General features: G+C 46.4%; 1 pseudogene; it reads left to right on the forward strand.

The window, feature by feature from the left end:
* Nucleotides 1-6,503: 6,503 nt before the first annotated feature.
* The window catches only part of LOC144486030 (SWI/SNF-related matrix-associated actin-dependent regulator of chromatin subfamily A member 5-like), a 29,454-nt pseudogene continuing 22,877 nt past the window's right edge, over nucleotides 6,504-13,080 (forward strand).

The raw sequence follows: 13,080 nt of genomic DNA on the forward strand, positions 1-13,080 counted from the left end.
TTTTCATATTAATTGCTAGCCTAGCTTCATAGTCTATCCTTCCTTTCTTTATCGCTTTCTTAGTCTCTCTTTGTTGTTTCTTAAATTTTTCCCAATCACTTGTTTCTCCACTATTTTTGGCCACTCTGTACGCAGCTGTTTTTATTTTAATACTCTCCTTTATTTCCTTCGTTATCCACGGCTGGTTCTCCCTTTTCTTACAATCCTTGTTTTTTGCTGGAATATATTTTTGCTGAGAACTGAAAAGGATCTCCTTAAAAATCCTCCACTGTTCCTCAGCTATCCTACCTGCCAGCCTGCTCTCCCAGTCTACCTTAGCCAATTCATCCCTCATCCTATCATATTTCCCTCTGTTCAAACAGAGGACACTGGTTTGAGACCAAACTTTCTCCTCTTCCATCTGAATCAGAAATTCGACCATATTGTGGTCACTAGACCCAAGAGGGTCCTTCACAATAAGATCCTTAATTCTACCTACCTCGTTACACAATACCAGATCCAAAATAGCTCGTTCCCTCGTCGGTTCCGTAACATGCTGTTCAAGGAAACTATCCCGACAGCATTCTAAGAACTCTTCCTCCATTCCACCCTTACCGACTTGAGTCTGCCAGTCAATGTGCATGTTGAAGTCCTCCATGATTATTGCCGTTGCGTTTTTACACGCATCCCTTATCTGCTTGTTTACAGCCCTCCCTACCTCAACATTATTATCTGGTTCTCCTCCATCAACCGCCCTCGTCACATCTTCATAAAAATCCAACATGTTCGTCAAGCACGACTTTCCCCTCATGAATCCATGCTGCGTCTGATTGATCGAACTATTTCTATCCAGATGCCCTGCTATCTCCTCTTTAATAATGGATTCCAGCATTTTCCCTACTACAGACGTTAAGCTGACCGGCCTATAGTTACCCGCCTTTTGTCTCCTTCCTTTTTTAAACAGCGGCGTAACATCCCCTACCCCCTCCTCCCTCCCTCCCTCCCCATACCCCCTCCCCCCTCCGCCTCCCCTCCCCTCCTCTCCTCCCCCCTCTCCTCCCCCCTACCACCCCCTCTCCTACCCCCTCCACCACCTCCCCTCCCCACCCTCCCCCCTCCCCCATCCCCTCCCCACCCTCCCCCCTCCCCGTCCCCTTCCCCCCTCCCCCCTCCCCCCACCTTTCCCGCTCCCCCTTTCCCCCCTCCTCTCCCCTCCACCCCACCTCCCCCTCCCCTCCTCCTCCCCCTTCCTCTCCTCCTCCCCTCCCCTTCTCCTCCCCTTCCCCTCCCCCACCTCTCCTCCCCTCCCCATCCCCTCGCCCTCCCCTCCTCTCCTCCCCCTCTCCTCCCCCCTACCGCCCCCTCTCCTCCCCCCTCCACCACCCTCCAACCCCAACCCTCCCTCCCTCCCCTACCCCCTCCTCCCTCCCTCACTCCCCCTACGCCCTCCCGCTCCGCCTCCCCTCCCCCTCCCCTCCTTTCCTCTGCCTCTCTCCTCCCCACCTACCACCCCCTCTCCTCCCCCCAGCACAACCCTCCCCTCCCCCCTCCCCCTCCTCTCCCTCTCGCCCCTTCCCCCTCCTCTCCCCCTCGACCCCACCTCCCCCTCCCCTCTTCCTCCCCCCCTCTCCCCCTCCCCTCCCCCTCCCCCCCTCCCCCCTCCCCTACCCCATCCCCTCCCCGTCCCCTCCTCTCCTCCCCTCCCCCTCCCCCCTCCTCTCCCCTCCCCTCCCACCCCCTCCCCTCCCCATCCACTCCCCCCTCCCCTCCTCTCCTCCCCCCACCCCTACCCCCTACCACCCCCTCTCCTCCCCACTCCATCCCCCTCCACCCCCTCCCCTCCCACCACCACGCCCCTCCACCACCTCCCCTCCCCCCTCCATCCCCCTCCACCCACTCCCCTCCACCCCCTCCACTCCCCCTCCACCGCCTCCCATACCCCCTCCCCTCCTCCCCTCCCTCACCCCCTCCCCTCCCCCCCTTCGTCCCCCCTCCCCCCTCCCTCCCCTCCCCTCCTCCCCCCGGTCCCTCCCTCCCCCCCCCCCCACTGTTCCCTCGTAACGGTCCGGTGAGTGGGGCTGGCCATTCTCCCCCGGTCCTTCCCCCCCTCCGCCCCTCCCCTCTCCTTCCCCCTCCCCTCTCAACTCCAGTCCCCCCCTCCCCTCTGCTCCTCCCCCTCCCCTCCCCTCCCCCTCCCCTCTCCTCCCCCTCCCCTCCCTTCCCCCCTCCCCTCCCTTCCCCCCCTCCCCCCTCCCCTCTCCTTCCCCCTCCCCTCTCCCCTCCACTCCTCCCTCCCCTCTCCTCCTCCCCCCTCCCTTCCCCCCCTCCCCCCTCCTCCCCCTCCCCTCCCTTCCCGCCTCCCCTCCCTTCCCCCTCCCCCCCCTCCACGCCGCTCCCCCCACCACCCTCCCCTCTTCATCCCCTTTCCGGGAGTGAAAGGGTTGATGTACGCGGAGAGATTAAACAGTTTGGGCTTGTACTCACTGGAGTTTACTAGGATGACGAGAGATCTGATCGAGGTATGTAAAATACTAAAAGGGATTGATAAGGTTAACAGAGACCAAATGTTTCCCCTTGTGGGACAATCTAGAACAAGAGGTGACAGGTATATGTTGAGAGGTGGCAGATTTAAAGCTGAAATGAGGAGCGATTACTTCTCACAGAAGGTGGTGTTTTTGTAGAACTCGGTGCCCCATAGCGCCGTGAAGTTTGAATCATTAAATGGTTTCAAGAAGGAAATAGACATATTTCTGATTTAAAAAAAGAGCAGGTTAAAGAGATAAGGGGAACAGGAGGGGAGATGGGTTGGAGACCAGGGAGAGATCAGCCATGATCTGGTTGAATGGTGGATCAGGCTCGAAGGACTGAATTGCCTACTTCTCCTCATTCCTCTGTGCCTATGTAACATCTATAAATAAACAAACATGGCTCAATGTTTCGGATCCCAGTAGTTTTTGGGTCACTGCAAATTTTGGAGGTGTAACAACTCCTAAGCCTTTTATTCTGTTTGCAATTACTTGCCAGTCAGCTGGTTGCTGCCCCTTCTTTTGCATTGCAGAAGTGACTCAGTTCTAATATTTCCCAATTCCCAGTGGAGATTTGACCCAACTTGTTCTGCTGGGCCAGCTTATCAGCAGTGAAATAATCAGGGTATGTGTCTGAATACAACTCTACCATTCCATCTCTGTGCTGGTTGGCATGTGAAAGGGTGAAATGTTGAGTGGTTTTTGAGAGGGAGGGGAGGTGGTGGACTGGCCAAGTTCTCTGTGACCAAAACCAATCATCTCCGCTGCGTTTTATACCCTGGTGATGGAACAGAAAATTCATCTTGCACAATGTTGTTCAGAAGATGGCTCGCTTGCCTTGTCATTCTTATCGAGAGGTAGTGCTGCAATGGATTATTAAGGATTTTCTTGCCTCTTGATTCAGGGTCCTGATTCAAAAGTGGAAGTCACAATTTTGTGGGTATAATTACTGCACCTACTTCGGAAGACAGAAGCAAAAATATAAGACTCTAAAATGGCCTCTAATTGGAAAATGAGTTTCAATTAAAATGCGTGTTACACTTTTCTATGAAGAATAAAGAAGTCTCATGCATCTCGGATCAATTTGCAGAGGGTTCATCATTATAAGCAATGATGCAGATTAATAAAACCATTTTAAAACAGTAAACTAAGCACTCAGGTTCATTCCTAGGTGTATAGAATTGAAAACTGGAGAAGTAATGTTTTATAAATCCTGCATGTTGGGATGCAGCTGTAGGCCCAGACTTTGCCGCCTAAACTGTCATCTTAACCCCTGCCATGAGGAGCTGGTGGACTTCTGCATCGAGGATTAAGGCTATCCAAGCCAAACTGTGCTCACGGTTCCTCCCACACACTCACTTTGAATTTGCATCTCCTTTCTTAACACCCTTTGCACCCTTTTATTGTCTATTCCTACTGAACTGTTGACCACCCCATTTCTTGGTCCCCCTGTTAACTGATATTGTCAATGGGTTCCCTTTCCTTTGCTACTGTCCCATTCCCCTCAAAATCTGACACCATCACCAACTTTTAAAAAAAACTACCCCTCTCCCTCTGTCCTTGCGAATTTCCTCATCTCTAACATTCCCTTTCCCTCAAATCCCTTTCCAACTTTCCTCCAGTTTAATGTTTGACTTGTTCAAACAAATTTCTGTCATGTCTCAGTACTGAAATTCTCATCATCAGATAAATGGTGTCCTGTGTAACTGTGAGCATGGTAAACTATCCTTGATGTGTCTGCGGCCTTTGACACATTTGAGCATCCGATCCCCTTCACCGTTAGGTTGGATGAGACTGTCCTCGTCGAGTTTGATTTTTACCTGTCCATCCATAGACAGAGACTGAACCACAATATTTGTAACCTTTTGACCCTGAGGTGACATTTTGACTAAATATCAGCTCCATCACCAAAATATCCCACGTACATTTTTGTAACATTGCCCTGCTCCCACCCTGATTCAGCTGATCTGCTGCTGAAACCTTCGTTCGCATCTCAACTATTCCAGTGCTGTGGCTGGCCTCCTGTTTGCCAACCTCCATAAACTTTGTTCAAAACCCTCTGAATCCTAACTTGAATCAAGTCTGTTCAACCATCACCTCCAGTCTAGCAACGCCTTAGTTTTCATGTCATCCTTGTTCTCAAATCCATCTAATGCCTTACCCCTTCCTGCCTCTTGCAGTCCCGCAGATCGTTGTGCTCCTCCATTTCTGGCAACTTGCACGTCCCTGCTTTTGACGGGTGATCATGATGCACAGTGGTTAGCACTGCTGCCTCACAGCGCCAGGGACCCGGGTTTGATTCCCGACTTGGGTCACTCACTGTCTGTGTGGACTTTGCACATTTTCCCCCTGTCTGCGTGGTTTTCTTCCGGCTGCTCCAGTTTCCTCCCACAGTCCAAAAGACATGCTGGTTAGGGGCATTGGTCGTGCTAAATTCTCCCTCAGTGGCGACTAGGTGATTTTCAAAGTAACTTCATTGCAGTGTTAATGTAAACCTACTTGTGACGTTGATAAATTGCCTTTAGCTGCCTAAGCCCTACATTTGGAATACTCTTCCTAATCCTCTCCCCCCTTGAAAACGTACCAGTTTGACCACATCTATACTAATAAAACTTGTGGCTCAGTGTTAAATATTTTTAGACCAGTCCTGTGGAGTACTTTCGAGATTATTTCTATGTTAAAGGTGGTTAAACCACACATTGATGTACTCTGTGCAGTTCTGGCTTCCAAATTATAAAAAAGGATACAAAGATGTGAAAAAGAAGATTGACAAGGGTGATAGTACAACTGAGAGGCTATCCTGTATCAGGAAAGACTGGGCTTATTTTCTCTAGAAAAGGAAAGACTGATGGATGGACGGCCTGGTAAGTTCGCACAGGCCAATTGGACTGAATGTCTTGTTTCTTGTCACCTGTAATGACAAAATAATGTTGGACCTGACTAGCTATAGCGGCAGTTTGCTGGGGAGATGAGATGAACCATTATGAAATGCCTATTGTAGGTTCATGTTTCTCATTAGGCGCAACGTAGTTGGTAGCATTCTCACCTCTGAGTCAGGTGGTTATGGGTTCAAATACCACTCCAGTGACTTCAGACTAGAAATCCAGATTGACACAAGGACAAAGTACTATACTGACAAAGGTGCCGCCTTTCGGATGAGACACAACCCATTCTTCCCTCTTGTTCCGGTATAAAGGTTCCCAGGGCAGCATTTTGAAGTGTCCTGTGTCCTGTCTCGTATTTATCACAGTAATAAGTCTCACAACACCAGGTTGGAATGCGAGTGGAGAGAGGGTTAAGCACGGGTGCTTAACCTATGCTTAACCCCCTCTCCATTCACACTGTCTGTACCTTTAAGAATTGATTGCCTGTAAAGACTAGCATTCCAACCATTACTTTGTAAATTGAGTTTGTGTCTTTATATGCCCTTTTTGCGAACAGAACTCCCACTCACCTGATGAAGGAGCAACGCTCTAAAAGCCTGTGGCTTGTGCTACCAAATAAACCTTTTGGAATTTAACCCCTGGTGTTGAGACTTCTTACTGTACTTACCCCAGTCCAACGCCGGCATCTCCACATCGTATTTATCACTCAGTTAATACAGAGTATTGAGGTCATGAAAGGTACTATAGAAATATAATTCTTTGCTTTTTTTTATCTCTACCCTTTGAGATTAGAGATTTGGCAAAATAGGGTTTTGAATCAAAATTCATTCTCAAGACAAAAGCTGGTTTTATTGTCTTAAGCATTTTCTTAGGCAAACCTGTCATCTACTTTACCCAATTTAAAGGGAGAGAGAACATTCCCTCAGTACCAAATAGCATTGGCTCTGTGTGGAACGTGTATTGTTCTGCTTGGAAGTCCAGCTGATAAATGAAAAATCAGCGGGTGTAATATTTATAATGCAGTGTCATTTGGATGAATAAATTTTCCACTCTGCAAATTTCTGTTTGTGATAGACCTGTTTATTGACTGTTCACCTAATGTTTTCTGTGCTAGATGGACAGTGGGTGATGCAGCATTTATATTCAAAGTGCCTAAACCAGAGGTGAAAGAGGAGGATCCGCCTCTGAAGAAAAAATGGTAAAATCAGTAAAGGAAGCATTTGTTAAAATTATTTTCATTTGTACATAGTCTTTCAATTCATTGATACATGGAAAGTCTCTGCTTTACATTCATTTTAATTTGGATCAAATAGTTAACAAATTAGAACTGATTAGGTTATCATCTTGGGGGAACCAGCTGTGCGTCACTGCCACCACCCAGAGAAAGTACAGCTTTGCTCGAGGGTGCTGGTCTTGTTATAAAATTTTCAGCTTTACCGCTCCATCTTTTAGAGCAGGAGCCCATTTAATCCTCGTCCATCAGTGCTGATTCGCAATACTTTCAGCCTGAATTTCCTTCGGAGGAATTTCAGTACCCTGACGTCACAGGGTGGTTCGTCCCATTTTTGAAAGCTGGTACTGGCAATTGCAGTCTTTCATTCGCTGAATGATGCACATCATTCAATATTAGATAACTTAGAAGATGGCCAACTTGCAGAAGGATCAAACTATTGTTAGATCAGCAATGATAATGTCCTAAGAAGACTATGATAATGTGGTAACCATAACTGATAGGTGAGAGACATGCTTCTTCAGTAAGTAGTGGCCTTTTAAAGTTGATTGATATTTCCCCGTTCCTTGTGTTTTGATGCTTTCAACTAAGCAGAGGTTTTGTGTCCTATTTGTGTTGTGGCAGTGAGGTGAATGGCCATCCATGACATTGAGGGAATATTTGACTAAGTGTGGCATCAAGAAGACCGAGCAAAATTGAACTCAGTGGGAATCAGGAAAGCTGTCCACTGGCTGGAGTCATACCTCACACAAAAGAAGAAGGTTGTAAATGTTGGAGGCCAATCATCTCTGCCCCAAGACATGATTGTAGGAGTTCCTCAGGGTGGTGCCCGAGGCCCAAACTTTTTCAGCTGCTTCATCATAAGGTCGGAAGTAAGGGTGTTTACAGATGAGAATTGCACTACGTTTTGTACAGTTTGCAGCTCCTCAGATACCGAAGCAGCCTGTTCTTGCACGCAGCAAGACCTGGATAATGTTCAGGCTTGGACTGACAAGTGGCAAATCACTTGTGCACCACCCGAGTGCCAGGCAATGCTCATCTCCAACAAGAGAGACTCCAGCCATTTTCCCCCTTAATAATCAGCCGCTTTACCATTGTTGAATCTTCCGCCATCAACATTCTGGGGGTTACCATTGACCAGAAACTGAACTGAGCAGATAATTACTGAGAGCTACAAGAGTAGGTCAGAGGCTGGGAATTCTATGGAGAATGACCCATCACTTAAATCCCCAAAACCTACCCATAATCCGTAGGCAGGAGTCAGAAGTGTGAAGGAATATCCTTCATTTGCCTGGATGAGTTCAGTCCCAACAACATTCAAGAAACTCAGCACCTTCCAAGGCAAAGCAGCCACTTGATTGTCACTCCATTCGCCACCCATAAATTGGCAGCAGTGTGAACCATACGCAAAATGCACGACAGTATATTTTCAAGGCTCCTTTGACAGCACCTTCCAAATCCATGACCTCTAACACCTAGAACAACAAGGACAGCAGATGGAAGACAACACAAGGAGGGGCAAGAGTAGACCACATGGCTCTTCGAGCCTGCTCTGCCATTCAGTTTGATCATTGCTGATCTTGGGCTTCAACTCCATTTCCCCGTCCATTGTTGGTGTACGTACCACACAGACTGCAGCTGTTCAAGAAGGCTGCTCACCACCACCTCCACCTTGAGGTTAATGGATGCCGGTCTAGCGAGTGATGCCCACATCCCATGACCCTCCTTTTTATGGGGTGCGATAACTGGAGTTGTGGCCTTTTCAAATCAGCGATTAGTTGTCTTTTTGCATTGTTCAACTGTATAAATATAAACTGTATAAATATTCCCCAGTGCTTCATGGATGGAACCAATCATATTTTTAATCTATCAAAATTGAACAGGTTTTGACTTTCTAAACTTGGACACTCTTGCTTTGGATTTGCAATATCCTCTGAGCAAATGGAGCAATTTTAGCTTCAGGGTAGTGGCAGCAAACCATTGGAAATGCTATAGAATAGATATTAACTACTAAGCTATTTCAGAAATATTGTGGGAGATAAATGGCTGCTTTTACCATCAGATTTTAACCACCAAGCTTCCTCCTCTTGCCCGCACAAACATTCTACTAACTTGTGCTTTTAACACTTTTTTATCGAGAGTTGGATTAACATCAGTACAGATTCAGTCAGTAAAACAGGGTGCTGGGGGAGAGGGGTTACTGAGTGACAGTGTGAGGGAGCTGGATTATCAGTAGAGATACAGTCAGTAACACAGGGTGCTGGGGGAGAGGGGTTACTGAGTGACAGTGTGAGGGAGCTGGATTAACATCAGTACAGATTCAGTCAGTACCACAGGGTGCTGGGGGGGGGGGGCGGGGAGAGGGGTTACTGAGTGACAGTGTGAGGGAGCTGGATTAACATCAGTACCGATACAGTCAGTAACACAGGGTGCTGGGGGGAGAGGGGTTACTGAGTGACAGTGTGAGGGAGCTGGATTAACATCAGTACAGATACAGTCAGTAAAACAGGGTGCTGGGGGAGAGAGGTTACTGAGTGACAGTGTGAGGCAGCTGGATTTACATCAGGACAGATACAGTCAGTAACACAGGGCGCTGGGGGAGAGAGGTTCCTGAGTGACAGTGTGAGGGATTTGGATTAACATCAGTACAGATACAGTCAGTAACACAGGGTGCTGGGGGTGAGGGGTTACTGAGTGACAGTGTGAGGGAGCTGGATTAACATCAGTACAGATACAGTCAGTAACACAGGGCGCTGGGGGGAGAGGGGTTATTGAGTGACAGTGTGAGGGAGCTGTATTAACATCAGTAAAGATACAGTCAGTAACACCAGTTTCCACATCCTTCCTCATTACAGGATGGATGTGGAAAAGATTGAAAGGCTGCAGAGGAGATTTACATGGATGTTGCCTTGATTGAGTGGCATGCCTTATGAGGATAGGCTGAGGGAGCTCGGTCTTTTCTCCTTGGAGAGACGAAGGATGAGAGGAGACCTAATAGAGGTAGATAAGATTTTGAGACGCATAGATCGGGTGGACTCTCAGAGGCTTTTTTCCCACGGTGCAAATGGTTGCTACGAGAGGACACAGGTTTAAGGTGCTGGGGGGTAGGTACAGGGGAAATATTAGGGGGAAGTTTTTCACACAGAGGGTGGTGGGCGAGTGGAATCGGCTGCCGTCAGTGGTGATGGAGGCAAACTCAATAGGGTATTTTAAGAGACTCCTGGATGAGTACATGGGACTTAATAGAGTGGAGGGTTATAGGTAGGCCTAAAAGGTAGGGATATGTTCGGCACAGCTTGTGGGGCAAAAGAGCCTGTTTTGTGCATGTAGTTTTCTATGTTTCTATGTTTCTAAGCATGAACAGTGCTAAATTTGAGGCTGTCACGTATAGTACTATACACATTTGTGTACTATCCTGTATGTAGAAATATAGGTTGTGTTTGAAGAGCATTTTTGAATTTACTAGCACAAAGTAAAATCTCAATTACAGTTGGAATTATTTAATAGCACCACAGCAGAGAGGGTTGTCTTGATTATTCTTTCCCCACCTCACCCAAATGTTAATCAGTTGCCTAATTTACAAAGTAATACCAGGTGAAAGGCTGTTTTCCAAAGACACGTACTATGACGCTTCAATAAAAACAAATCTGCAGCCCCCACAAGGAGAACTGTAGATTGACTGTAGATTAAATGAGATGTGTTTGCACACACTTTTCACGTTATTTCTCAATGCTTTATTTTCTTATGAACATTTATTTTGCTTGTTCGACAGATTTGATTATCTGCTGCAACAGACCGAGCTTTTTGCCCACTTTATCCAACCTGCTGCAAAGAAAACTCCAACGTCTCCATTAAACCGGGCGCCCTCGATTAAAGAAAGATGAGAAACAGATGCTTCTGTCGGTTGGAAAAATAAGATATATTCCAGGCAATGTGTTTTTGGATTCATGAGAGAGATTTCAACTTGTAAAGTGTTCCTGGCGTCTGAAGGCCAAAGAGGCGTTAATGTTGGGGTCAAAGTACAATGGTGGGAGTAAAGCTTTCATTCCTCCTTGAGGTTTTCGGGCCTAGGGTTTCAGTGATTTGGATATAACTCTTTACTGCTTCATCCACTTTTGCAGACTAGGTTAGGAGCAACCACAAATTGGGACCATATGATGGAGTTGCAAAGAGGGGACAGCCCAGTGAGTGGGCAAAGCTGTGGCAAATGTAGTTCAGTGTGGAGAAGTGTGAGGCCACCCAATTTGGAACTGAGAAAGGCAAATCTAAGTGTTTTCGACAAGAGAGATTAGTTGTGGAGGAGCAAAAGAGATTTGATTTTCCATATATACAAATAACACGATATTACTGCACTGTTACAAAAGATAATGGAATGTGCTAAGAGGAAGATGGCATTTATCTCAAAATAGATTGGGATGAAAAAATGAGGAAGCTGTACAGAGCCTTGGTCAAACCTCAGCTGGAGAACTGCCTTTGGTTCTGGGCAACGATCCTCAGGAAAGTAATATTGTTCTGGCACCGGAATGCTGTCTGGTCTTAGTGTCAGGTTATGAGAACATAACATGTTCCGTAAATCTGGCTTTCATTCCGTTGAGTTTAGAGTATTATAGAGTGACCAAATTGAGGAGTTTAAAATGATTAGGGGATTTGAGAGGGTAGATACAGAGACTAATATATTTTGAAGAAAATCTGGTTCAAGGGGGCACATCTTAATATTAGAACGAGGTTAGTTCGGATTGAAAGTGAGGGCTATTTCGTTCCACTTGGTGGAAATGTCTGCCCCAAATGGCTATGGGTGTTAAATTTTCTGAATGGATTTTTTTCTTTGTTGGCTGCACTATCAAGTGATATGAAGCAACAGCAGGCATGATTTAATTGAATAAACAGATGTCTGAGGTTGCATGGCCTACACCTTTTCTCTGCCTTTTTAAAGTTGAAACAGCATCTTAGTCACCAAGTGTTCTAATATCCTGCATCCGTATAACAGGCGTGGAATTCCTGTCAACCTTGCATTAAAAACACGGATGTTATTACATGTGTCACATGTATGATTGAAGAGTCTGTTGACAACTATTGGCACAAAAGATTAGACATGTGTAACTACCGAATTAAATTAAAAAGTACTAATATGCTGTGTAATCTGCCAAGGTCTTGGGAGAGTATTTACATAACAGTAGATTTCAAAGTTTATGTTTGGAATCAACTTTAAATTAAAATAATGGCCACCTGCATTAATTGCAATTTTGAATCTTAGTTCAATAACATGCTGTACGTAGGGCATGGTGGCACAGTAGTTAGGGTGGCAGTGTGGCAGTGGTTAGCACTGCTGCCCCACAGCGCCCGGGACCCAGGTTCGATTCCCGGCTTGGGTCACTGTCTGTATAGAGTTTGCACATTCTCCCCATGTCTGCGTGGGTTTCCTCCGGGTGCTCCGGTTTCATCCCGCAGTCCAAAGATTAGTGTTAGGTGAATTGGCCATGCTAAATTGCCCCTTAGTGTCAGGGGAACTAGCGAGGGTAAATGCATGGCATCATGGGGATAGGGTCTGGGTGGGATTGAGGCCGGTGCAGACTCCATGGGCCAAATGGCCTCTTTCTGCACTTTAGGATTCTATGTACTAATCTTCACCACAAAAGTGATGCACAATCTCCAAAATAATTTGTACGGTGCTGTTTATTCTGAAGTGATTGTGGATTTGAAATTGACTGCAGCAACAGCTCTTTTAAAATGGTTTGGAAAGTAATAGTAACCCCCCGCACAAAGCAATTCACTTTTAATTCTTAGCTATCGGCATCGTCGTACGGAACAGGAAGAGGATGAAGAGCTACTGTCAGAAAACAGCAAGGCAACCAATGTCTGCACAAGGTTTGAAGAATCCCCATCATGTGTGTAAAGCCATTTTATTCATTATTTCATACATGAGTTAATGTAGCTCAGTTTTCACTAGCTTTTCTCAATTGCTGTCACATTTTCAGTCACCATTCATCGATGTGCAGTGTTCAATTTTGTCAAAATCAGACTTGTGGGACATTTGAGACTGTTGTAATTAAATCTCCAAAATCAGCACCTCCCGTTCTCCTGGTTTAATTGGCTGTATTTATTGGCATAAGGGGTCTTTTTAATGGAACAATCTACTAATGCTGACAGACACCACGGACTCACTCCAGCCTAACTTGTAATCTGACATCATATTTTCTGACTGGATATTGTCGATATTGAGTATTTTGAGGTCAGATTCAGGATGAATAAAATGCAGGGTGAAGCTGAAAGATCTCCCTCATGCAAGTATGACATGTGTTTCATATATCAGCCTTTCACCTTGCTCTTTGTTTTGGTCAGCTTTACCCTCTCAACCAGTGCTCCCAAGGAACTGAGTAGAAACTGCTGCAACTTATTTTTCATGGGGACCGAGCAGCCATTTTAACATGTTAGTGTGCGCCACATGTAAAGGAACCATCTG

The sequence above is a fragment of the Mustelus asterias genome, unplaced genomic scaffold, assembly GCF_964213995.1.
Source record: "Mustelus asterias unplaced genomic scaffold, sMusAst1.hap1.1 HAP1_SCAFFOLD_276, whole genome shotgun sequence".
In the NCBI taxonomy this organism is placed as follows: Eukaryota; Metazoa; Chordata; class Chondrichthyes; order Carcharhiniformes; family Triakidae; genus Mustelus; species Mustelus asterias.